The sequence below is a fragment of the Arvicola amphibius genome, chromosome 6 (assembly GCF_903992535.2).
Source record: "Arvicola amphibius chromosome 6, mArvAmp1.2, whole genome shotgun sequence".
Classification (NCBI taxonomy): domain Eukaryota; kingdom Metazoa; phylum Chordata; class Mammalia; order Rodentia; family Cricetidae; genus Arvicola; species Arvicola amphibius.
This window is the reverse complement of record NC_052052.2, coordinates 44,440,515-44,464,281: the sequence shown is the minus strand read 5'-3', so window position 1 is coordinate 44,464,281 and position 23,767 is coordinate 44,440,515. Positions and strand designations below refer to the sequence as shown.

At 43.2% G+C, this 23,767-nt stretch overlaps 1 pseudogene; it reads right to left on the bottom strand.

The window, feature by feature from the left end:
- Positions 1-2,608: 2,608 nt before the first annotated feature.
- On the bottom strand, positions 2,609-3,381 carry LOC119817248 (annotated as a pseudogene).
- Positions 3,382-23,767: the final 20,386 nt, after the last annotated feature.

The window sequence follows — 23,767 nt, the reverse complement described above, 5'->3', positions numbered from 1 at the left end:
GAGCTTGCCAAAAGAAGATGAGACAGTCCTTCAGGGTTCCTGCTTCATGAAAGAGTCTGCCAGAGACATTCTGCAGGATACAGAAGAAAGTGACTGAGAAACTTTTTTTCACCAATATAGGCAGAAAAGTCTTCCAAATTTCCTGCTTTGTGGAAAAGTCTGTTGGGTACTATGAACCTGTAGGCTGAAGATGGATGTCCCAACAGTACAGAAGAACTTTGGGTGACTGTACAGGCAGCAAGATGTCTCTGTCATTGCCAGGCCTCCTTAGCCTTATTCCCCAGGGAAGGTGAGTGTGCTTTCTGCCTGTTCTGCAGCCCCACTATGCAGGACAATCAGAGGCAAGTCAAGGCAGGAACTCAGTTTATTACTGTGAGTGTCAGCTTTCATAGGTGAAGTGATATCATGTGATGCAAGGGTACCTCTAGCCAATAAGGGACAGCCAAGGCCTTCCTCTAGCTGGAGGGGCGTCTACCTAGATTTTGCCGTCTCATCCTCACTTTGAGACTATCATTTAAACTTAAGCCAGGTGTTTCTCTGTCCTGCGAGCCTTGAGGTACAGGCTCTGAGATAAATTTGGCCCAACATATCATTTCTAGAGTTTTGGAAGTTGCTTACAATGCACTTTCTGCTTACTTAGGTAATATTACTTCCTTCTGGGGTCTTTGAAGAGTTGGAGACAGATTATAGTTATAGTTTTCCTCAGTTATGATAAAAGAAAAATTAGATATGAAACTTTCATATAAAAATAGACTATTTTAAGTGTAATTCTTGCTTGATACCTGTTTTGTTATATGTGATTTATACTATGTTAAAGTTAAAAACCTTACTTTTTATTTAGACAGTAAAGGGAAGATGATGAAGGATGTCCTTTTGTTTGTTTGTTTGTTTGTTTTTTTGTTTTTTCGAGACAGGGTTTCTCTGTGGCTTTGGAGCCTGTCCTGGAGCTAGCTCTTGTAGACCAGGCTGGTCTCGAACTCACAGAGATCCGCCTGCCTCTGCCTCCCGAGTGCTGGGATTAAAGGCGTGCGCCACCACCTCCCGGCTCTAGGATGTCCTTCTGTATATGTGTTGCTCTTATTGATTAATGAATAAAGCTGCATTTGCCTATGTCAGGGCAGAATATAGCCAGGCTGGAAGAGATACATTCATAAAGAGAGTAGGCAGAGTCAGAGAGATGCCATGGAATTGTCAAAAGAGAAAGACACCAGATTTTACTGGTAGGCTGATGTGGGAAGTCCTTCTGTTTCTGTGTTGCTTTTATTGGTTAATGGATAAAGAAGCTACTTTGGCCTGTGATAGGGCAGAATAGAGCTAGCCTGGAAATCTAAAATGAATGTGGGGAGAAAGTAGGCAGAGTAAGGGAGAAGCCATATAGCTGTGGTAGGAGACATATGCTGGAAGGAACCTTACCAGTGGGATACAACCATGTGGCAATACATAGATTAATAGAAATGGGTTTCTAGTAATGCTTAAGCTATTGGCTGAGCAGTATTGCAAATAGTATGTTTTTTATGTGATGATTTTGGGTCTGGGCAGCCAGGAACGAACAAGCAGTCACCAACTAAAGGCCACAGCCTCGTGGTGATACAGAGATGAACAGAAATGGATTAATTTAAGATGTAAGAGTTAGTTTAATAAGAAGTCTGAGCTAATAGGCCAAACAGTGTTGTAATTAATATAATCTCTGTATTATTATTCGGGTCTGAGCAGCTGGGAAATGAACGAGCAGTCTCTGCCCATAAGTGGCTAGCACAAAGGCATGCACATCACATTAAAAGCTAAGAAAGCAAGAGCCCTTGGAGATTATCAAATTATCTCATTCTTCCCCTATATCTCAAGGGCTCAAACTATGCTCAGAGAATAGTAACACGTCCTGGCAAGAACTGGGAAGACAAATGCAAAGAATGCTTTATCACCTCCAAGTTCTCTACTGTTATCTTGGCTTTATTTTTGCATATCCTTAGGTATTGACAAGTGTAAGCCTTACTGAATGCCTATCTCCATGTTAGCCTTAGGAACATTGCTCTCTAACTTCCCCCATTTTCCTAGTTACAATGGAAGGAAGGAACCCATTCCCAGCCCTCAGTCAATACAGGCAAACAGAACCAATGGTAGGGAATGACTTTTTCACTGGCTTGTGCCTAAGAGTCAGGTAGACTGTTAGAACACCCCCACTATGATTAATGTGTACCTCTTGTTGATTCCTCTGTGTCCTGTGCGTATCTTTTCCTTTTGATTTACTTTATTGGTTTTTAAATTAGCTTTATGATATATAATTTACATGCAATGAAATTCATCAATTTTCTGTATTCAATTCAATGAGTTTTGACGAACACGTATAGACCATGCCACAGTCAAGATACAGAGGGCATTTGTTTTTCCCAAAGTAACCTCGTATTCCTTTGCAAGCAATTCTCCGTCGCTAGCCCCAGGCAACCATCGATCCATATTTGACTGCTATTGTTTGGCTTTTTCTAGACGTTGACAGAATCAGATTCATTTTGTATCTACTTGCTTTCACTTAGCATAATTTTGTGATTCATCAGTGAGGGGCTTTGAAGGCTCAGGTGCTTCACACTTAGGACCCAGCGGGAGGCACTGCCTGTTAAGGAAGTAGGCCACCAGGAGTGTGTCTCCACCACTCACCAGGCAGCAGCTCCCCACAATGTGTGAGGTTGGGGAGCCAGGCCTGGGGGCGGCCAGGCAGGGTTACAGACAGCGCCCAATTCACATGGTGTCTATACAGGCTGTAAGAAGCCACCTGAAGGTTGGGGGGCTAGGGATCCCAGAGAACAGGCCAAAAGCACAAAGAAGTCCATCTCAGGGAAGCTGGCAAGCTTGGTAGGTGTGGGCCTCCCCAGGGCCAGTATGTAGCTCCGTTTCCCAGCAGCCTCAGTCAGCTTCCGCAAGTGTGCCAGGGCCTCGCGGTGCTGAGCTACACCTAATGTGCCCGCCAGCAGCCCTACTACACGGGTGTCTCTGGCCCGCTCTACAAGATACAGTCTTCGAGCTCTTAGCCGCCCATCCTGGGCACCCTGGTCCTGTGTCTGAACAGCAGGCAATGAAGGGTCGTCCTGGTGTCCTCCCCAAGAGCAGTCTGCTCAGATCTGGATCAGGGATTAGGTCAGAGCTAGCTCGAGAGCACCCCCACATAGAAGGCACCATATCTTCTGGACACCTTCCTGGGCTCAGGGGGAAGTGTCGACAAAAGTGATCTTGGGACTCAGGCTGTGAACTTGGGGACCCCACTGGCAGGGGAAGAGCTGGACTAGAGATGAGCAGATCTTGATGCTTTGGGCACGGGAGAGCGGTCAAAGCCTCTGAAAGAGAAGGAGGTGGCATCAGAGTTGAAGTCCGGCAAAGTAGAAGATGCCTCATCCCCAGGTGACTAAATGTGACCCTGAAGTACAAGCGAGGCCAAGCTGCTATCAAGAGCTCTATGGATGTGGGCTTAATGGGGGGAAATTAAGGCATGCAGCCACGGATCTACCCCTCCTTCCCTCACAGGTATAATTTCTCACCTAGGGTGTGGGCGCAAGCTTCACAGATCACATGGACTGGATGCCACCCAGACATCTCTGGGAACTCTTATCACCCCAGTGTTCAGTCAAGTGAGAAGCTGCCCCATCCCAGGAATGCGGAATATACATGTAGGGTGTACCTGAATACCCAGGGATGGGAGAGGCTGTGGGTGGGGACCGTTAATGCAGAGCATTTAGATCCCAAATCACTCCCTAAGCAAACATATGCCGTCTATTTTTATTTTTATTAAATCTCTCTCTCTCTCTGGTGCGAGCATGTGTGTGTGTGTGTGTGTGTGTGTGTACCATGCACACTCATGCACACTTGTCTGCAGAGGCGAAAATAAGGCGTTGAGTCTCTGGGAGCTGTGAGCATTTGACACATGTTCTGGAAACTGTACTATGATTCTCTGCAAGAGAAGTGAGTATTCATACTCTTAGCTGGTGAGTTACCTCTCCACGCTCACATGTCCGTCTTGTTTTATTTTCATATGTGTTCATATCTCTTGACTAAACACACATATCATATATGCTTGACTTCAAAAAAGCTGAAAAGTAGTCTTCAAAGCGTTGGGTTAGCCCGGGCAATACCTGGGTTCAAGGTTAGGTATTTCATCACAGTTCCCACTGACATGCTCCAGTGACTGATGATACTGAGAATTTTTCCTTTGGTCAAAGACCTGTTCATTTTTTTGTCTACTTTTATTTCAGGATAGTTATATTGTTATTATTGACTTGAAAGTGTTTTGTGCTTAGTTTTTTGAAAGTTTTATTATTATTATTATTATTGTGTATGTCAGGGTGCCCTATAAATCACTGTGAACCCAGCTTGGTCTTGAATTTGTATCAGTCTTGTTGCTTCAGCCTCCCCACTGCTGGAATTACAGACATGACCTTGCATTCCCACCTACAAGGATTCTTCTCATATCTTACTTAATGGTTTCTGCCTAATTGATAAATATAATTATATATTTATGGGCTACACTGTGGTATTCCACTTTAGAATATTTAAATTAACTTAATGAATAAATATCACCTTACAGTTCTGCTTTTGCATGGTGGTGAATATTCTAAAGCATGCTCTTTTAGCAATTCTGCCATAAATAGTGTATGATCACAGTCACCATCCTGGGCGGTGGGTTTCTAGAGCTGCCTGTCAAAAACTTGGTGCCCCACGATTAACAATGACCATTTCCCTCTCCCCCCCCACAGTTCTGTTAATTGCCATTCTATTCTTTCCTTCTGTGACTCCAGCCTTTTTATATGCTACCTGTAAGTGAGATCATGTTTCTCTTCATATTCTCCACACAAGCGCTTTATGGTGAATATGTTTTGCATATATTTTCCTGGAGCTGATAGCTTGGCTTTTCAAGGCAAGTCTAATATCGTTTACTTCATCACAGCCAGACCTGACTGAGTTTTGCTTATGATCCCTCCAGACCTCATTTTTCTCATTTGTAGCCTGGTTACCAAAATATCTATCTACCTCTCAGAGTTCGTGAGGATTTAAAGTGATAGTACATGTAGGACCCTCAGCATAATGTCGACAACCTAATAAGGCCTTGCAGATCACCAGCAGATTGTTATTGTTTGATTTTTATTCATCCCATCTCTGCTCACTCAAGAATAGTCCTCTTTGGGCTTCACTTCATATTATCTGCAGCTGGGAGCTGGAAATAACTGATGCCCAGGAAAGCAGTCTGGGCTGGAACTAAGGGCGTGGGAGTAATTCGCATGCAGCTATCATCTGACGCCCCAGGCTGGGTGAACTCTCTGGGTCAGAGCCTACAGTGCGGGATGTGGGATGAGATGGCCAGAGCAGGACTTTGGACAAGTGCTGTCCTTTGGGGTTGGGCAAAGGAAGAGAGACTCGTGGAGGAGGATGAAAGAGGGAGAGGGAATTCAGGAATGAATGACTTCATAGATACCAAAGAAGGGAGGGAGTCAAGGCGGAAGGGACCACTAGCAATGCTAGCAATGCGGATGGCTTGTATCTGGTGTCCCAGAGGCTTGCTTCTCAGCTCAAGATGCTGTTGGGAGGGCATGGAACCTTTAGGAGATGGGGACTAGAAGACAGGTAGGTCTTTTGGAGATGTGCTCTTGGAAGGACTGTTGGCATGCTGGTCCCTCTGTGTGTCTTTCACTTTCTGTCACTGAGAGCAACAGCTTCCTATGCCACACACTGCTACCACCCTGCTCTGCCTCAGCACAGGTTCAAAGCAATGGAGGCAGCCAACCTGTGACTTGAAGTCAGAAATCAGGACAAGTAATTTGGTTATGAACATAGTTGAGCAAGTGACCAGGGGTCTACCTCTACGTGCATCTGTTTCCCCATTTATAAAACATGGGCAACAGGATTCTATCTTCATGTGGTTATTGAAAGAATGAGATGAACATGCATAAGACCTTTGGGACAGGGGGCCAGGGAGGTGTTGGGTGAATAGCCTTGCCCCAGTACTGAGCAACTGAGTTCAGTCCCCAGGGACCCACATGGTGGAAGGAGAAAAGTGGCTTTCACTGGTCCTCTGATCTCCACCTGCATGCTAACACACACACACACACACACACGCACACACACACACACACACACACACACACACACCCCATGCATGCACATGTGTCAGAGTGAAGCAGGCCTTAGCACTTGTTTAGTACTCGGTGTTAGCTGTAAGCAACACAGCTTTTAGCTGCCATTATTGTGTCTTTGTTAATTTTTTTTTTTTTTTTTGGTTTTTCGAGACAGGGTTTCTCTGTAGCTTTGGAGCTTGTCCTGGAACTAGCTCTTGTAGACCAGGCTGGTCTCGAACTCACAGAGATCCGCCTGCCTCTGCCTCCCGAGTGCTGGGATTAAAGGCGTGCGCCACCACCGCCCGGCTTGTTAATTTTTTTTTTTTAATAAACCTGAAGGGTGCTAGCAGTCAGTGAGGTTAGACAACTTGCTCACTCTTAGAGCTGCTGCATTATTGAGACTTGATCCCCTGTGTCCCAACGTGAGCCCTTCCTGCTGCTCCCCTCATCCCAGTGGGGTCACACCTAGCTGTGAAACTGTAGCATGCAACAGAACTTTTATGTTTAAGACAAAGGGAAGCCATGCAAAGTCCTAAGAAAAGGATGGGTGTGGTCCTAGTAACAGTTCTCTGGAGAAACTTTGGTTGATAGAACAGCTGGAGTTTCACAGAGAATGGCAGCAGCTGACTGGGAGGGGAGAGTAGGGAGGTGTGTGTGTGTGTGTGTGTGTGTGTGTGTGTGTATGTATGTGTGTACATGCATGCATGCATGTGTGTATGTATAATGTGTATACTTATGCATGCATGCATGCATGGATGTGTGCACATGTGTGGTGTATGTACTTGTGTGCACGCATATGTGCACGTATGTATATTTGTGCATATGTGCATACACGTATGTGTGTATGGTGTGTGTGTGTTGTGTGTCCTCCACATCTTCCTTAAAAGAAGCTTTTTTTAAATTATGAATACTTTGATTGCCAAGAGATAGCATTCAGCTCAGCTCTCCTTCCCCCAACCCCTCCTCAGCTTAAAATATATTGAACAGTGTTAGAGGCAAAAGATATTTTCAGCCCTGCTGGGCCCTCAGGGAAATGACTTCTATGGAGAAGAGCTGGTGAGCTATGCAGGACTTTGAATGCCTCTTCTGGCACCTGCCCCTACCCTCCCAAGTGCTACAGCCTGGCAGGCAGTTACCACTTCACAAGTTTAGAGTCCACATCTCCTTCAAGGCTTGCTTTGACCTAAGTACCCTTTTCCATGCCTTTCCACATATCAGTATTATATATTTTTTGAATTCATTCTATAACTATAACCAACTCTGTCCTTCTTCTGACCTCTTCTCCCTCCCCTGCTGGCTTTGGTCACCTGATAAACCAAAGAAGTCAAATCATATTAATAAGGAGCCTGCGCACATTGAGCATGCTCACATCTGCCTTCTCACTTGAACCTTATGATGCCCTATGTGAAGTAAGTACCAAGCAGAGAGGAATCAGCTCTCTGTGGGCAGAGCAGCGCAGTAACTACTCTCTCCACAATATATGTGTTGAAGTTTAAGCAGGATGGGTGCAGCCAGGTTGCAAATCAGCGATGTCTGTCTTCAAAGTCAGATCTCTCAGTCCGATACCTTGCTGTCTTCAGTGACTAATGATGCTAATCTGAATGCCTAAGTGCCAGCCTATTGGATGAATAGGCAGTCCTTCCTGCCCTTTAGTGTTGTATTGCAACCCATCAGAAAGCAGATGGCTTCATTATGGAGCAATAGCTCCCAGCCTCGTTCTGCAGAGGATCTTCTTTGCACTCAACCAAGTGCAATCCACATTTGTGGAGTATTTAATATGCATCAGGCCCTTTTTACTTGGAACTCATTGTTCCAGAGATATTTCTGTGGCTACTTATATTTAAGAGCCAGTTGAAGAATGCAGCTCTTGAACAGTGGTCATGGAACCCATGTTTTCTGTTTTTTTTCTACTGTACAAAAGTCTAACATAGTTTAAACATCTTTGTGTGTGTGTTCACCCATGTCTGTGTTTGTCTGGGCATGGATATGTGTACACATGTGCGTTCAGAGGTCAGAGGTGTCAACAATACATAGAGTTAGAGTTACAGGCAGTTTTGAACTGCCTGATATGGTTGCTGGGACCAGAACTTGGGTTCGCTCTAAGGGTAGTATGCTTTTTTAACTGCTGAACCATCCCTATAGCCTCAGAATGTATCTTTGAATGACTCTGAGAGCACAAAACTATTGCAAAATGCCTCAGAATGCTTCAGTTTGTTTTTATTGTTGCTCTGAATAATACCTATTGTCCATTAAAATTGTCTTTAGCTCATTATGATAAGAATCTGAGCCCAGCAGTGGTGGCGTATGCCTTTAATCCCAGCACTCAGGAGGCTGAGGTAGGCAGATCTCTGTGAGTTCGAGGCCAGCCTGGCCTACAAGGGCTAGTTCCAGGACAGCCTCTAAAGCTACAGAGAAACCCTGTATCGAAAAACCAAAAAAAAAATCTGATTACAGTGGATTGTGTGTATTTATTTATTTTTAGTGGAAAAACACAGTTGGATGAGCTTGAACTAATAAATCAAGGACCTTGACTTTAGCATCCTGCTTTGACATCTTAAGCATAGGACTCTTTCTTGACAAGATGGCCAGCTTACTTCCAGATCACAAATATGCACTGGAGGTATGCAGAAGGGTGAAGGATAAAATCACCATGACAATAGAACCTGCCTCTTCCTGTCAGAGAAAATAGCAGCTTTCTAGAAACACTATTCAATAGCCTTTTGCTGAAGTGGTCACACGCTGTGAGGGCATCTGGGGCTTGAGTACAGATGTCCTTGATATATCAAGGTTTCATTTAAGTCTTTTCTTGACTTGCTGAGGGTAAGAAGACAATAGGTATTCAGCAGAAGGCATCCTTCAGATTCTGAAGTTTGGTCTCTTCCTGGGCTAACAATGTAGAGCACAGAACTTGCTCATGAAGCTGGGAAATAGCAGTGAGATGCAGTTCCAGTCAGCCACGTCATCTTCACAAGAGTAAACTGAGACACTACAATCACAGTGTTTCTAAGCTTGGATATGTGACAAGCTAGGGTTATTAAATGCATTTTCAGCTATGAGTGGGCTTGTCAGGATGTAGCCCCATCTCAGGTACAAGAGCATCTATGATTTTAGATACACAGCCTCCCAGAACAGCATGTGTTAATGCAGTAAAAAGAAGGGGTGACTGCGGGACTGGCACTGGCAGTGACTGCCACCCATCTGTACTGGGCAGTGCAGTAATGACCTCAACAGTCCCTCACATTGATCCAGGCTTTTAATTTTCAAAAACACTTTGATGTGCATTATCCCTTTTAATCTCCATGGCAACCTTCCAAAGTAAGTAAGGTATGAGTTACCTAGGAGTCATGCAGGTCTGGCATTGTAGTCCCCGTTTTAGAAAAGAGGAAACTGAGGCTAGAAGGGTTAAGTGACTTGCTCAAAGTCACAGAACTCCTAAGTGGCAAAACATAAGCAAGAGATCGCTTTCCCTAGACCCCTTGTGTCTTTAGGTTTGACTCAAGCAATAATCAGTAAGCATCTGGATAAGCAACCATGTTGACATCCTCGTCTCTGTTCTGGTAGAATTTCCACCCCAGCCCCTCCCCCATCTGTCTCCATCTCAGAAAGTCCACCAAATGATGACCCCCCTCCCCTAGAAATGCTCAAGACCACTCCTACAGGTATTTAAACTGTCCCCCGGAAAACAGACTCTTTTTTTTTTGTCTCCTCTTTGGGAGGCTGAAAAATTATGCGGGAGTGTTTCACCAATTAAACCTGGGTTTTTTCTAATTCGGTTTGATTTGGTCTGATTTGGATTGCTGCGTTGGCGGAGAAGCTTATCAGGGCGCAGAAGCTTTTCGGTCCCCATCTGACTTCTCTTGTCCTTTCACCCAACGCTTTCAGGACCGTACTGATTTCTTATTGCTATGCTGGAATCCAGAAGCAGGTTAAGGGACAAAAGGTCCCTCTAGGCTCACAGTTTAGAGGGTACTGTCTATCCTGGCTGGGAAGACATAGTGGCAGAAGAGGATTGATTAGTGGGGCCAGGGCTTGTGGTGGCTGCTGCTTATATGGCACTGAATAGGAAGCATAGAGTAGGGGTTGGGACCAGGAGTTAGTGTCACCTTCAAAGGCTTGCTTCTAATGGCTTAAGATTGCCGGCAAGGCCTCACATTCAAAAGTTCCATAGGCATTCAAAAGATTGAGCAACTACCCAAGCCCATGAGCCTGGGGACTGGGGGACACATTTCACGTTCAATCTATGACCAGAACTAATGAGTTAAAGGGCTTGGTTGTCATCTCAAAGCAGCATTCAGCAATAAGGGTGGTGACCTTTCATCTGCTTTGCATCCCTGGCACACAGAGTTGACAGGGAGTCTCGAACATGAATGATAAGGTGGATAGTGAGGGTGAATGGACCTTATACATTTTAAAGTTCAGCCGGAAGTCATTGGTATTGTCATGGGTTTGGTAAAATTTTCTTTTTGATCAGTTGGATAGTCTTGGTCTCTAATAAAATATAATCTCTTCAAGAGTCTTCTGAGTTTGTTGAAGGTAAGGGGTTGATAAAACAAAAGGAAGAATATAGGATCTAAAAATGACTGGTCAATCCATGTTAAGCCGTCTGGAGAGACGGATAGAGCATCGTCAACGGGTGTCTATTAGGAGCTATACCCATGTAAGAGTACTCGAGGAGAAGGCAGCAAGCCAGAACTAGTAGCCATCTGCAGTGAAATCAGAAAACTATAATTCTTTCCTGCTTACTGAGGTATAGCAGGTAAGCAAAACTCCCTGTGTGAGTGCATACGATTTGGGGAGCTTAGATAGTTGTGACCATTTATGCTACCATCACCACAAAAAGTTTATATAGACAGAGTACATCTGTATGACTCCTTGTATTCTTGTGTGGTTTTTTTTTTAATGTTAAGAACTCTTGATCACTTGAAACAGGATTAATAAAACTCAGGGTCAGAAATTGGGGTTCAACCTGAAGATCTGAAAAGCAAAACAGCCAGCCACTGGCTCTTACCTCAACCTCAGTCTGAAAATGACTATTCTTCCTCCTGGTATTCCAGAAGGAGACTGTGTGTCTGAGAGCTGTCTCCCCCCATTTTATTAAAGATTAATAGGGCTGGGACTAAAGGCATGTACCACTGGGTTTAAAGTTTATGTTATTGTGGCTACTGGGATTAAAGTTGTGTGTTATTGTGGCTACTGGGACTAAAGGTGTGTGTTACCATAACCTGGTCTATAAGGCTGACCAGTGGGACTGTTTCACACTTAGATCTTCAGACAGTCGTTATTTATTAAAATACAATTAAAGTGCCACTACATTTTCCCTTTTTTGTCTAAAATAAAAACGAAGGCTAAAACTAATATAAGAAAACTATATGCAATAAGTACAATGCCTATATACAATATATACAGGCAATAAATATATCAACAAAATCTAGTCCATTTGCATTTGACAAATTCAGAGAAAATAATTCATATCTATCCTATCTTGGTGAGTCCAAAGTCTTGTACCTAATTTACTTTCTATCATAACTTGCTCTCTGCATCTGGTAAAGAAGGAAAACTATAACAGTCTAGACTTCAACTCCCTCAGAGACCTGAGAAGGAAATAATGTTAACTGAGTAAGCAGGAAGTGCAATCAAGTGACTTCTAACAACTGTGATTAATGACAGAAACAGCTGGCTGCCTGAACAGTCACCCAGTGTTCCTCTGCAAGGTTGGGGCCTAGCATATTTGACAGACTTTTTCTGTGATGCAGGATATTTTGTGTCCTTCTTGTCTAATTAGGACAGCATAATGTCAGTAGTTGAGGCAGGGGTATTTTCTTGCCCAGTGGCTTGCTTTTGCCCCAAAGAAAGTAAACTCCATGTGGAGTTTCTTTAATGCCCATTATCTTCTCTGAAGTAGATTGGAGCAGAAGTGGTCCACATTTACCTGTGCCAATGGTTCTCCATCTTCCTGATGCTGCGACTCTTTAATGCAGTTCCTCATGCTGTGGTGACCCCAACCATAAAATTATTTCATTGTTACTTCCTAACTGTAATTTTTGCTACTGTAATGAATCATAGCGTAAATATTTTTGGAGATAGAAGTTTGCCAAAGGAGTCACAACCTATAGGTTGAGAACCACTGATCTATGTGGTTGTAAAAGTACAATTTCCTTCTTTTTAAAGGATTGAATAGTGATCTATTGTAGGTAGACAGGCAACAGGTATACAAATATATGTTCAACGTTACTAACCAACAGAAAAAGACAGATTATGGCTAATCAGATGTCACTCATACCTGTTAGGATAACTTCTAAAAATATAGCAAGTGTCAGGTTGTGAATAAGCTGAAACTTGTACACAACTGGTAGAAATATAAGATGGCACAGCTGCTCCAGGAATTAATATGGAGGTTCATCAAAAATTAAAACAGAAATTCTCTATGATATGCAATCCTGTCTATCTATCTATCTATCTATCTATCTATCTATCTATCTATCTATCTATCTTAATATCTTAATATCTAGCTTTTAAATTTATATGTAATGTGTGTGTCTGTGTGTGTACATGTCAGTGCATGTACCTTTGGAATCTAGAAGAGGGAGTTGGATTTCCTAGAACTGGAGTTAAAGGTAGCTGTGAGCTGCTCGACATGGATATTGGGAACTAAACTCATGTTTTCTGCAAGAACAGTATGTCCTCTTAACCACTGAGCCTTGTCTCTGGCTCCCACACTCATATATTGAAGAGTTAACACCAGGATCTCAATGATATAACACACTCCATGTTCATGGCAACACTATTTACGACATTTAAGAGATAGGAACAACTCAACGAACACTGATAGACCAGTGGAAAGGCTAACCCTAAAGGTGGATGTGAATATGAGATCAGGAAGGCTTAGAAAAGAGAAATATCTGAGCTGAGGCTAAACGTGAGTAGTTGCTGTAATGGGTAGTAGTCGCTGGCATCTGACCATGGTATCATTGGCATTGTGCCTCAGGCAGCGCACTGAAAACTGCATTGTGAAATGCAGGTAATGCCCACAGCAGAGCTGTGTAGTAAAACACTGTTTGCATTGTCATTTTTTTGTAGATAAACATTAAAAAGGAGGGCTGACTTCATCATGGGCATATAGCTCAGGGGAGGGTAGGCTCCTCAGCGATGGTTCACATAGCATGGGAGTTGAGAAGGAGTTGGGAGGATGTCCTTTGGCAGAGATGTACTATCTCTTCCGAGCATGCATTTCTTGAGTTAGAAGGTGTGTGCTTATATCTTTTCTCTGCCATGTTCTTACTATGCATGACCTTTTAAAATAATGTAACCTCCATGAACTTTTAGTTTCTTCACCTGGATAAGAAGGGCATACTACTCTGCTCATGAGCAGGGCTAAAGTGAGATTAAATACAAAAATGAAAAAGGTACCATCGATACTTTGCATATGGCTAAAACATGTTGGCTCGTTTCTGTTTTCTTTATTATATACTTCCTGTGTACTAGGTATTCAGCGAGTCCTCCATACACACTATTGCAAATTCTTACAAGAGACAAATCAGACAGCAGTTATCCTTACCCTGATTGTATATATGAAGAACTGAATGCTGGGGAAAGAGTGTGTTCACTCGGGTGGCTGTTGCTCAAGACAGAGACGGCTATGACTGACGTCTGTGCGGTCCTAACCTCTGTCGTTCCTACACACCAGTACTCCACTACGACTTAAAAAAGGTAAATGTGGCTAATATGCATTATGCAACTCCAGGTCATTTCCCTGAAGACAGCTTGCCAAATAGCCCATCTGCCAAATGGGGACATACTAAGGACAACCTAATATGTCTGCCTCCTTAAAATTGTCTTTCAGTCCCTAGCAGTTCAGAGTGGGTTTCAAAAGCGTTGATGATTTTCAGTTGTTAGTTGACCAGTGCCTCTTCTGTCTTCCAGCAGTTTTGAAGCAAACACTCCAGCAGTCTCTACTATACTTCAGTGAATGGAAGAGGAGCTGAATTTAGTCCCCATTGCTCCTCAGCTTACAGTGTGTCAATATTGAGAACCACACTGTCATATGTGTTAGCTCTTGGGGACCCTCAGGATGTCTTTGAGGAGGTTGATTTAGGATGTTTGCCCTCATCACAGTGGAAGCTTCTGGAAGGCAGAGTTTGAAACAACTGTGCTTCATGTCATGGTTAGCTTCAAGATCCTGGCTATAGAACCTGACATATGTACCCAGGGACCAGCAGAGTCCCTACTTTTATTCTCTGATCTAAGAAGTGAGGGTAGTTATAGAAGAAAATGATAAAGAGAAACTTCTGGAATTTCCTTACCAGGATCGTATTCTAAAGCAGTGCCCAACTACATAAGAATGTCATGCAGTAGTGCCATTTCTAAGACTTGAAAGATGCAACAACTCCCACTTCCTCCACCCCTTCTCCTCTCCAACATGACCTTTTCATCAATCTACACCTTGGAGACAGATTTTTCCAGATACTCAAAGTCAGCAATGCAAATATAATAGTTATTGAACTGCCCCTTTCTCCCCACTACCCCCCAACTACCAACTGACCCTTTCTCTTTAATAGCAATCCATTGCTTTAAATACCACGCATAGGCTATAACTCTTGGATTTATATTCCCAGCCTTGCTTTTGTTGAGGTTTCAGACTTGTGTTATGTGACTGCCTGATTAATAGTTTCATTTTGCTGTCATCTCACACCAAATACAGCCAAACAAGAACTAAGAAGTGCCACTCTTCACTTTCTGATATATTTCTTTCCCATCTTAGTAAGCAGCAAGTTTATTAGACCCCCCCCCCAACTCTCAAGCCTAGCCTTAATTCCTGAGACTTGGTCTTTCCGATGCATCTAGAACCTTCTACATCAGAAGTGCATCTGCCTCTCTGCTTGAGGACACTGTTGTTTTCTCCTTGAATGGTTGACCATGGTTCATAACTAATCTTCTCCCTCTATTCTTGCTACAGCCATTTACTCTGCATGCAGTCAAACGACCCTTTAAAACTTGTACCAACATGTCATCGCTCTACTGTTCTAAACTCCTCCTATCGTGGCGAAAAGCCCCACACAGGACTCTTGCCTAATGTTCCCATGTTATTTCCTCCCAGCCCATTGCTCCTTTAATCCACTCTACCCCAGTCATGGTGGCCTTTTCAATGTTACAAAGGCTGAGCTCATTCCAACCTCAGAACCTTGAGTGTCTATGTCTTCTGCAGAAGATGTTTTCCTTCTGCATCTTGGCATGATTCTCTCATTTTAATTGATTAATTCTATTCTCTAGTGCCTACCCTTTCAGAAAGGCCTTCCCTGGTGGCTCAGTAAAGACATTCATCTTTGCTATCTCAGTAAAGGGACAAAACAAGTACCAACGAGAAGTAAAAATGTGCCATAAACATAATGCATGTTTATCTCTCATGTGCCACTCCAGGGGTCATGGGAGCATCTCTGTTGTCCTACACAGGTAGCTTCTGAGGATGATCTAATGGTTTCCACTTCTTAGGAAGTGAAACTCATTGGGAATGAGATATTCAAGACAAGTGGCTTAGTCTCTAGCGAGGTGATATGGAACTCATTGTCAACACTCACTCTGTTTCCTGAACATGGATGCATTTAGCTGCAAGGGAGTCTGGGAAATTTCATTTTTTGCTGGGTAGCTTAGTTAATTGAACCCAGAGGTTTTGTACTAAAAGGAAGATGAGGGAAATGAATTCTGAGAGGCAAGTATGTCTACTTCTCCTTAGGCCTTTCTTGTATTTCCCAGGACTTGCCATGGCTTGGACACTTATGTGTTTGTTTGCTTCTTTGTTAATTTCCTATTATTTCTACTTTATAGAGTATTAGCTCAATGGGGGGAAACTGTATTTTGACTGTTGTATTTAGAAAGCCTAGGAAAGTGGCATGAATGTGTCCAACTAGGTTTGTAAGTGAATGAATAATAAAGGAATGAGCTGATTTATATCATTAATGGGTAGTTACAAGAAGCACTATTAACTTTGAATTTTAGGTCAACCTGTTATGGTGACACAAAAGGTACCTAATTAAGCTCCCCATGGGAACACCTGTAGCAGTGATCAGAATTACTGAGATTTTAAGATGGGACTTGGAAAACCTATGCCTTAAAACCAATCAAACAGAATCTTGTCTGTTTGGCTGCGCCACAAGTAAACCCGAGACAGACTTGGGAGCTAATTATTTGGGAGGCAATACAGAGCATATTGGCAGAAGAGAGGAGATGTGAGACAGGAAAGAAAGCCAGTAACAGGTGCTTTATCAAATAAATTACTTTTGCGAGGAAACAGATGATAATTCCACTGAGAAATTCTATTTGAATGTTGGCCTCGTATTCCCTACCCACAAAGGGCAAGGGAGCTAACCAGACTATTTTCGTGTTGACTTCTCTGTTTGGTCTTGGTTGTGGGCTGACGGAGAACTGCTGTATCAGTTCCCTGTATTCCTCCCCTCCCTGTGAGCTGACTATTTCTCACTGACTCCCCTTTCCCAGTACCTCTGCTGATCAAGGTTCTTACCTAGTAAGATCACCCAGATTCTTAAACCTGAGTTGTCAGAAATCTTGGTAATTGTAATTGATCGGACTGGAGTCACTGTAACTGCTAATTTGATGTTTTTACTGGGTATAAAGATACTCAGAGAAGTCCCCATAAATGGGATGAATTTTGACGTATTCACTTGTAATCCTAATGTATAGCTGCAACCTTTGGTACATTGTGGTAGTCTTAGCCAATCACCCCTGAGAGCATGGTAAGTACCCTTTACAATCTGTCAACAGGAGTTAAAAATATCCAGAAACAAGCACTTGCCACATGTTCCTCATGTGTGTCATTGGAAGTGATAGTGACATACCTTTTGTCTTCTTCATCATCAAAATTCAGGTGTTTTTAGGTGTGTAGATTAATGTCAGGGTCCTCAGTTCAATTTCATTGATCCACATGTCTGCTTTTATACAAATATCAAACTATTTTTATTACTATATCTCTATAGTAGAGCTTGAAGTCAGATATGGTGATGCTTCTGGAAGTTCCTTTATTGTACAGCTATCCTAGGTTTCTTGTTTTTCCATATGAATTTGAGTATTGTTCTTTCAAGGTTTGTGAAGAATTGTGTTGGGATTTTGGTGAGAATTGCATTGAATCTGTAGATTGCTTATGGTAAGATTGCCATTTTTACTATATTAATCCTACATATCTAAGAACATGGAAGATCTTTCCATTTACTGATATCTTCCTCAATTTCTTTCTTCAAAGACTTGAAGTTATTGTCATATAGGTATTTTACTTGTTTGGTTAGAGTTACCTTACCCCAGGATATTTTATAATATTTGTAAAGGGTGATGTTTCTCCAATTTCTTTCTCAGCCTGATTATTATTTGTGTATAGGAGGGCTACTGATTTTTTAAATTAATGTTTTTATTCCACCACATTACTGAAGGAGTTTATTAGCTGTATAAGTCCCCTGGTAGAATTTTGGGGTCACTTGCATATACTATTATGTCATCTGCAAATAGAAAAAATTCGACCGCTTCCTTTTCAATTTGTATCTCCTTGATCTCTTTTTGTTGTTTTATTGCTTTAGCTAGGACATCAAGTACTCTGTTGAATAGCTATGGAGTGGACAGCCTTGTCTTGTTTTTTTATTATAGTGGAATTGCTTTGAGTTTCTTACCATTTTGTTTGATGTTGACTGTCCGCTTCCTGTATATTGCCTTTATTATATTTAGGTATGTTCCTTGTATCCCTGTTCTCTCCAAGACCTTTATCATGAAGGGATGTTGAATTTTGTCAAACTCTTTTTCAGCAGCTAATGAGATGATCATGTGATTTATTTCTTTCAGTTTATTTATATGGTGGATTACATTGACAGATTTTCATATGTTGAACCATCTTGATCATGGTGGATGATTTTTTTTGATGTGTTGTTGGATTTGGTTTGGCAGTATTTTGTTGAGTATTTTTCCACCACTGTTCATGAGTGAGATTGGTCTACAATTCTCTTTCTTTGTTGACTCTTTGTGTGTTTTGGGTGTCAGGGTAACTATAGCCTCATAAAAAGAGTTTGGCAATGTTCTTTCTGTCTCAATTGTGTGGAACAATTTGAGGAGTATTGATATTAGCTCTTCTTTGAAATTCTGGTAGAATTCCTCCCTGAAACCATCTGGCATTCAGCTTTTTGTTTTTTATTGGGAGATTTTTTTTTAATGACTGTGTCTATTTCCTTAAGGGTTATAGGTTTATTTAAATTGTTTATCTGGTCTTGATTTAATTTTTATATGTGGTACCCATCTAGAAAATTATCCATTTCTTTATTGTCTGTTTCCTTAATTGTCTTTTGGCCCGAATGGCCAAGGGTTCTGATGATTAACTGGTTGTCAGGTCGAGTAGGGTTGTTTCAGGTGAAGTTTGTTGGGGTTTGGGTAAATAATCCTGTGTATTATCCAGTTCTGGATAGTGTAGGCTTTTTGTGCCTATGGGATCTGTTCTTCCAACTAATGTAGGTTTTGCCTGTGCCTGTTGTTCCAGCTGGTATGGATGGTACTTGTACCTAGATGATCTATTGATGTTGCTGGAGAGGGCTGTTCACAGGAGGCTCTTCTTCCAATTAGTGCAAGTAGTGGCTGTGCCTCTGGGGGAAGCTGATGCTATGAGGGATGGTTGAGGGAGGGGTGGTGGGTTAAGTGGGTTTGGGCAGTGGAGTGGGTCTTGTAGGTTATAGAGTCCAGTGGGTGGCAACAGTGGTGGAGCAGCCTGCCCACAGGAGTCTAACCTGCAGACCAACTACTGGGGCTAAGATGGGAGTGGGGAGGGGCACAGGCTGTGCCCTGGGTGTAGTGATGAGGCGAGCAGGCCTGCTTTTTGTCCTGCCTGGCTGCCGCATGGCTAGCTTTACATCTGAAATAACAACACACAAATTGTATTCATTTAAACACTGCCTGGCCCATTAGCTCTAGCCTCTTACTGGCTAACTCTCATATCTTGATTAACCCATCTCTATTAATGTGTGTAGCACCACGAGGTGGTGGCTTACTGGGAAAATTCAGCATGTCTGACCTGGTGGCTGGCTTCATGGCAACTGTCTCACTGCCTTCTTCCTCCCAGCATTCTGTTCTGTCTTCCCTGCCTACCTATGTTCTGACCTATCAGGCCAAGCAGTTTTCTTTATTAACCAATGAAAGCAACAGATAGATAGAAGACACACCTACATCACCTGGGGCTTAAATCTGGAGAATGGGGCAATCCAATAGGGAGATCAGTCTCTCACCTCTTCCCCCAATAGGTACAGGTGGTGCCTATGCCTCTGGAGGCCACTGATGCTGTTGGGGATAGTTGATCGGGGGAGGACAGTGGGTTTGGTGGGCTTGCGAGGCAGAGTGGGTCTTATAGGTCATAGAGTCCAGTGGGTGGCAGTGGTGGTGGAGAAGTCTGCCCCCAGGAGTCTTGCCTGATGATTGGCTGCTGGGGTTCCTGCCTTTCCTTCCATTCTGTATCTCTATTAAGCTAGCAGTTTTGGATGTTACATGTTGTATTAGAACTCTAGGTCACACAAGTGATGCTGTTTTACTTAGGCTGACATAAAATGAGTCCCCGGATTTAACATAATTTTGTGAAGGATCCCACAGCTTCCTTGGAGAGTGGTGTTGCTAGGCTACTGTGGGGTAAAAAGGCAAACACATATCTAGACTACATATGGATCCTGATGGGAACAAAACCCTTCCACCTCCAGGATGGAAGGAGACTGAAAATAGATTGCTACTGAGTGGGTGTTTGTTCTACTGTAGAGATGCTGGGAGGCACAGCCTGCACTACATATAGATGTGTGGGTCTGCTGGGGAAACACCAGGCTGGCTGAACACCAAAGCCAGCTGCCCTTCTGGGTTGAACTACTCTGTCTTATCAGTCGCTTTGTGTAATTTCAGTGGTGAAGATTTCTTGTGAGCATTCATAGAGGACATCTAGATTCAGAAGCACTATCCTTCACCTGCACCAACAGATGGAGCTGGCCATGTATTCAACAGGCCTGCCTTTAACCAATTCTACTATTTTAGTCATGGGATCCCTAGAAACTATAAATGCAAAGAGGGTGGGGGAGTGTTAGTATAGCCATCATAGGTGACAAAATTACTAAAGTAAAAATTGTCATCGTGGCAAGTATGTGAAGTCAAATATTGATGGGGAAATCAAAATTGCAGCATGCAGTGATCCTGAGAACTTGGTAACTAGCCAGACTAGTCAAAATGGCAGGCTTCTGTTTCAGGAAGGGACTCTACCTCAAAGCAATAAGGAAGAGGATAATAGAAGAAGACACCAACCCTGGCCTCCATGTGTATATACTCATGTACATGTATATCACACACACACACACACACACACACACACACACACACACACACACACCACACTTTAGAAAGTTGTAACCTCTGAATTATAAAGTGGTAGAAGAAGGAGAGTTATTTGGAACTGGACATAAAGTTTGCTGTGGTTTGTGCATGACCTTCAAAAATTCATTGTTAGAGCAGTGTATGCAACCCTTTAATACAGTTCCTCATGTTGTGGTGACCCCAACCATAACATTATTTTTGCTGCTACTTCATGACGTAACTTTGCTACTGTTATGAATTGTAAACTAAATGCTTTCAGAAATAGAGGTCTGCCAAAGAGACTGTAACCCATAGGTTGAGAACCACTGTGTTTAGTTGGCTTCCTTTTCCTTTGACACTGGTGTGTCCTCTCTTCCCTCTTGATGCTGCCTCATTGTGAAGCAACATGAGGAACTCACCAGATACAGCCTCCTGACCTTGCCTTCCCAGCTTGCAGAACTGAGAACCTAAATGACCATACCTCTACAAATGACCCAGCCTTGAATATTCTGTTATAGACAGAAAAATTTGACTAAGATACAACCATAGACCAGATATGGGTGTGTGTATTCATATAGCACTAGGAAAATGGGGTGACTGTAAGACATTTGATATCTGTCCATGCATATTTTTGTTTATTTTTATGTATTTTGGTTCATCAAAAGTTTCTTGTTAACTAGTATTTCTTACAAGAATAAAAGTTTTCATAAGCAAACATGAAATTCCTGTTAAGTTCCCCTAGATAGATCAACCACTTTGGAACAAGTGTGTGTTTTCATATGAGATTCAACTGTGCCCCCTAAACTTCAGTGATGGGACAGGCCTGAAGGCTTTGTAAGGGTCACCTCCCACTTCCTGGTGAGCATTTATCAGTAGAGGAAATCCTGCCATTCAGTTTGCTTCAACTTTCTTTTTTTTTTTTTTTCTCATGGTTTATTTTTTTTATATTTAAAAATTTCCATCTCCTTCCCTCCTCCTCTCCCCCCCCCTTCCTTCTCCCCCTTCCCTCCCCTCCCCTCCACCCATACCTCCCCTCCCTCCCTCTCAAGGCCAAGGAGCCATCAGGGTTCCCCACTCTATGCTAAGACCAAGGTCCTCCCAACTCCCCCCAGGTCCAGGAAGGTGATCGACCAAGCTGAGAAGGCTCCCACAGAGCCCGTCCATGCAGAAGAATCAGAGCCCAGAGCCATTGTCCTTTGCTTCTCAGTCAGCCCCCGCTGTTGGCCACATTCAGAGAGACGGGTTTGGTCGCATGATCCATCAGTCCCATTCCAACTGGAGTTGGTGATCTCCCATTAGCTCTGTCCCACCGTCTCCATGAGTGAACGCACCCCTCTCCTTCCTGACTTTCTCCCTCATGTTCTCGCTCCTTCTGCTCCTCATCCGGACCTTGGGAGCTCAGTCCAGTGCGCCAATGTGGGGCTCAGTCACCTTCCCCATCTGTCGCCAGATGGAGGTTCCCTCACGGTCCTGATTTTGTTTCTCATGTTCTCTCTCCTTCTCCTCCTCATCAGGACCTTGGGAGCTCAGTCCGGTGCTCCAATGTGGGGCTCTGTCATTTTCTTCATCTATCGTCAGGTGTAGGTTCTATGGTGATATGCAAGAAATTCATCAGTGAATTGTCAGGTGTCTCAAATGTGTGTCTTAAGTCTATACCTTGCCTGCTTATCTTTGGTTGTAGGACCCCAAAACTCCCACGCAGCATTTGTAACTACAGTTTAAGACACTTGCTGCATCTTCTGGCAAAAAAATGTTGCCTCTTTGGGAGACAAGTTTCCTAACCCTTAAAGCCCAGAGCTGAGATCATGGGAAACTCAAAGTCTACCAATAAAACACTGGGGATAACGGAAAACATAGCCATTCCTGGCTCATTCTTGGGTTTGTGGGTCCACGTATATATTCTTCCTCTAAAAATATAAATAAATAAAAGACCATTTGTCGATGCTACTGTCTATACGATCTACCTCATATCCATAGAATGTTGCCTCTGGACTGGTGTTTTGGTTGCAGTGTTAGTGTGGCATTATAATATCCCATCATTCCAGAAGATTCTGCTATGTGATAGGAGCAGTGGATTTCTTCTTTATGGACCTTCTCCCTACCTCTACTCTAAAGTGGGTCCTTCGGTCTAGCGAAAACTCTAAAACACTGAACCTAGATTCTACCACCTACACATGCTGGTGGGAGCAGCGCCTGTCAATCACTGTAGTGTAGATCAGATATGGGGTCTGGAAATACAAGACATTCAAACTCATGTGGCGAGTAGTGCGCCCACCCCTCTGAGGATGGAAAGTGTCCACCGTCACCATCTTGTCACCATCCAATGGCTTGCTGGTTCCCATAAGGAACAGTATCATGTTGAGAACTCAGTATTAATCGGTTACTGGCAGGCGGAACATGTGTTGGTGCCTGTCACTACAGGCTTTTGCAGTGGGCAGTGTGATGTACCTACCCTCTGTACATGGACTTCTTTACCAGCTAGGCAGTGAAGCACATGGCCCACCAAAGCCAACTTACCTCCTACAATCTGAGAGACTCTAATGGTAGCTTTACAAATTACAGAATCAGGACAAGGGAGAGAAAGAGATGGAACTGGGGCATGAGACTGAAGGAGGCACTTGATCTCAAGCCTGTGCAAGCATTGTGAACACTTCCTGAAAACTGATGTTCTAGGTACTCCTTCTTTCACCCCATTCTAGTCCTGGGCCTTGGAACTGGGTTTTCTAGAAATTAATACTAAGTTGGGATTTGGATCATCAGATCAACAGCTATAAAAAGAAGTAGGAGGGGGGGCAGGGTTGTTAAAAGGCAGAATTAAAGCCACAGAATAGGCCTGGAAAAGCCTTAATTAACCAGGCAGGGAATTCTAAAGCACATATCAGTCACCCGATGTTTTCTGCCGTTGCTGAGATGACCAGGTCTTTATAGCCTTATTTCAATCATTGTCAGAGAACTGCAGCCCTGGAAAGTGTGCAGCCTTGGTGAAATGATTCCTTTGCAGCAAATATGGGCCTGGTAAGCAGCCCTTAGACCCTGCAGACCCCACTCCTCACATCTGGGCAGTGAGCCTTCCCTGAACGGTGTTTAGGAGGCATCACAGCCCGATGCACTTTCTCTTTAACCTGCTAACTCTTGAGTTCTGTTCATCTGGATATCTTCACTTCCATTAGCAAACAGCTACTATGAGGGGAACAAAGCAGTGTCATCGATTTGGAGTTGAGATCACCAAGAATAGGAGGGGGTTAACCTAGGAATGGGCACCAGGATCCCAATTTCCAAAGATAATCAGGTGATTACTGTACATGGATGCTAGGGAGGAT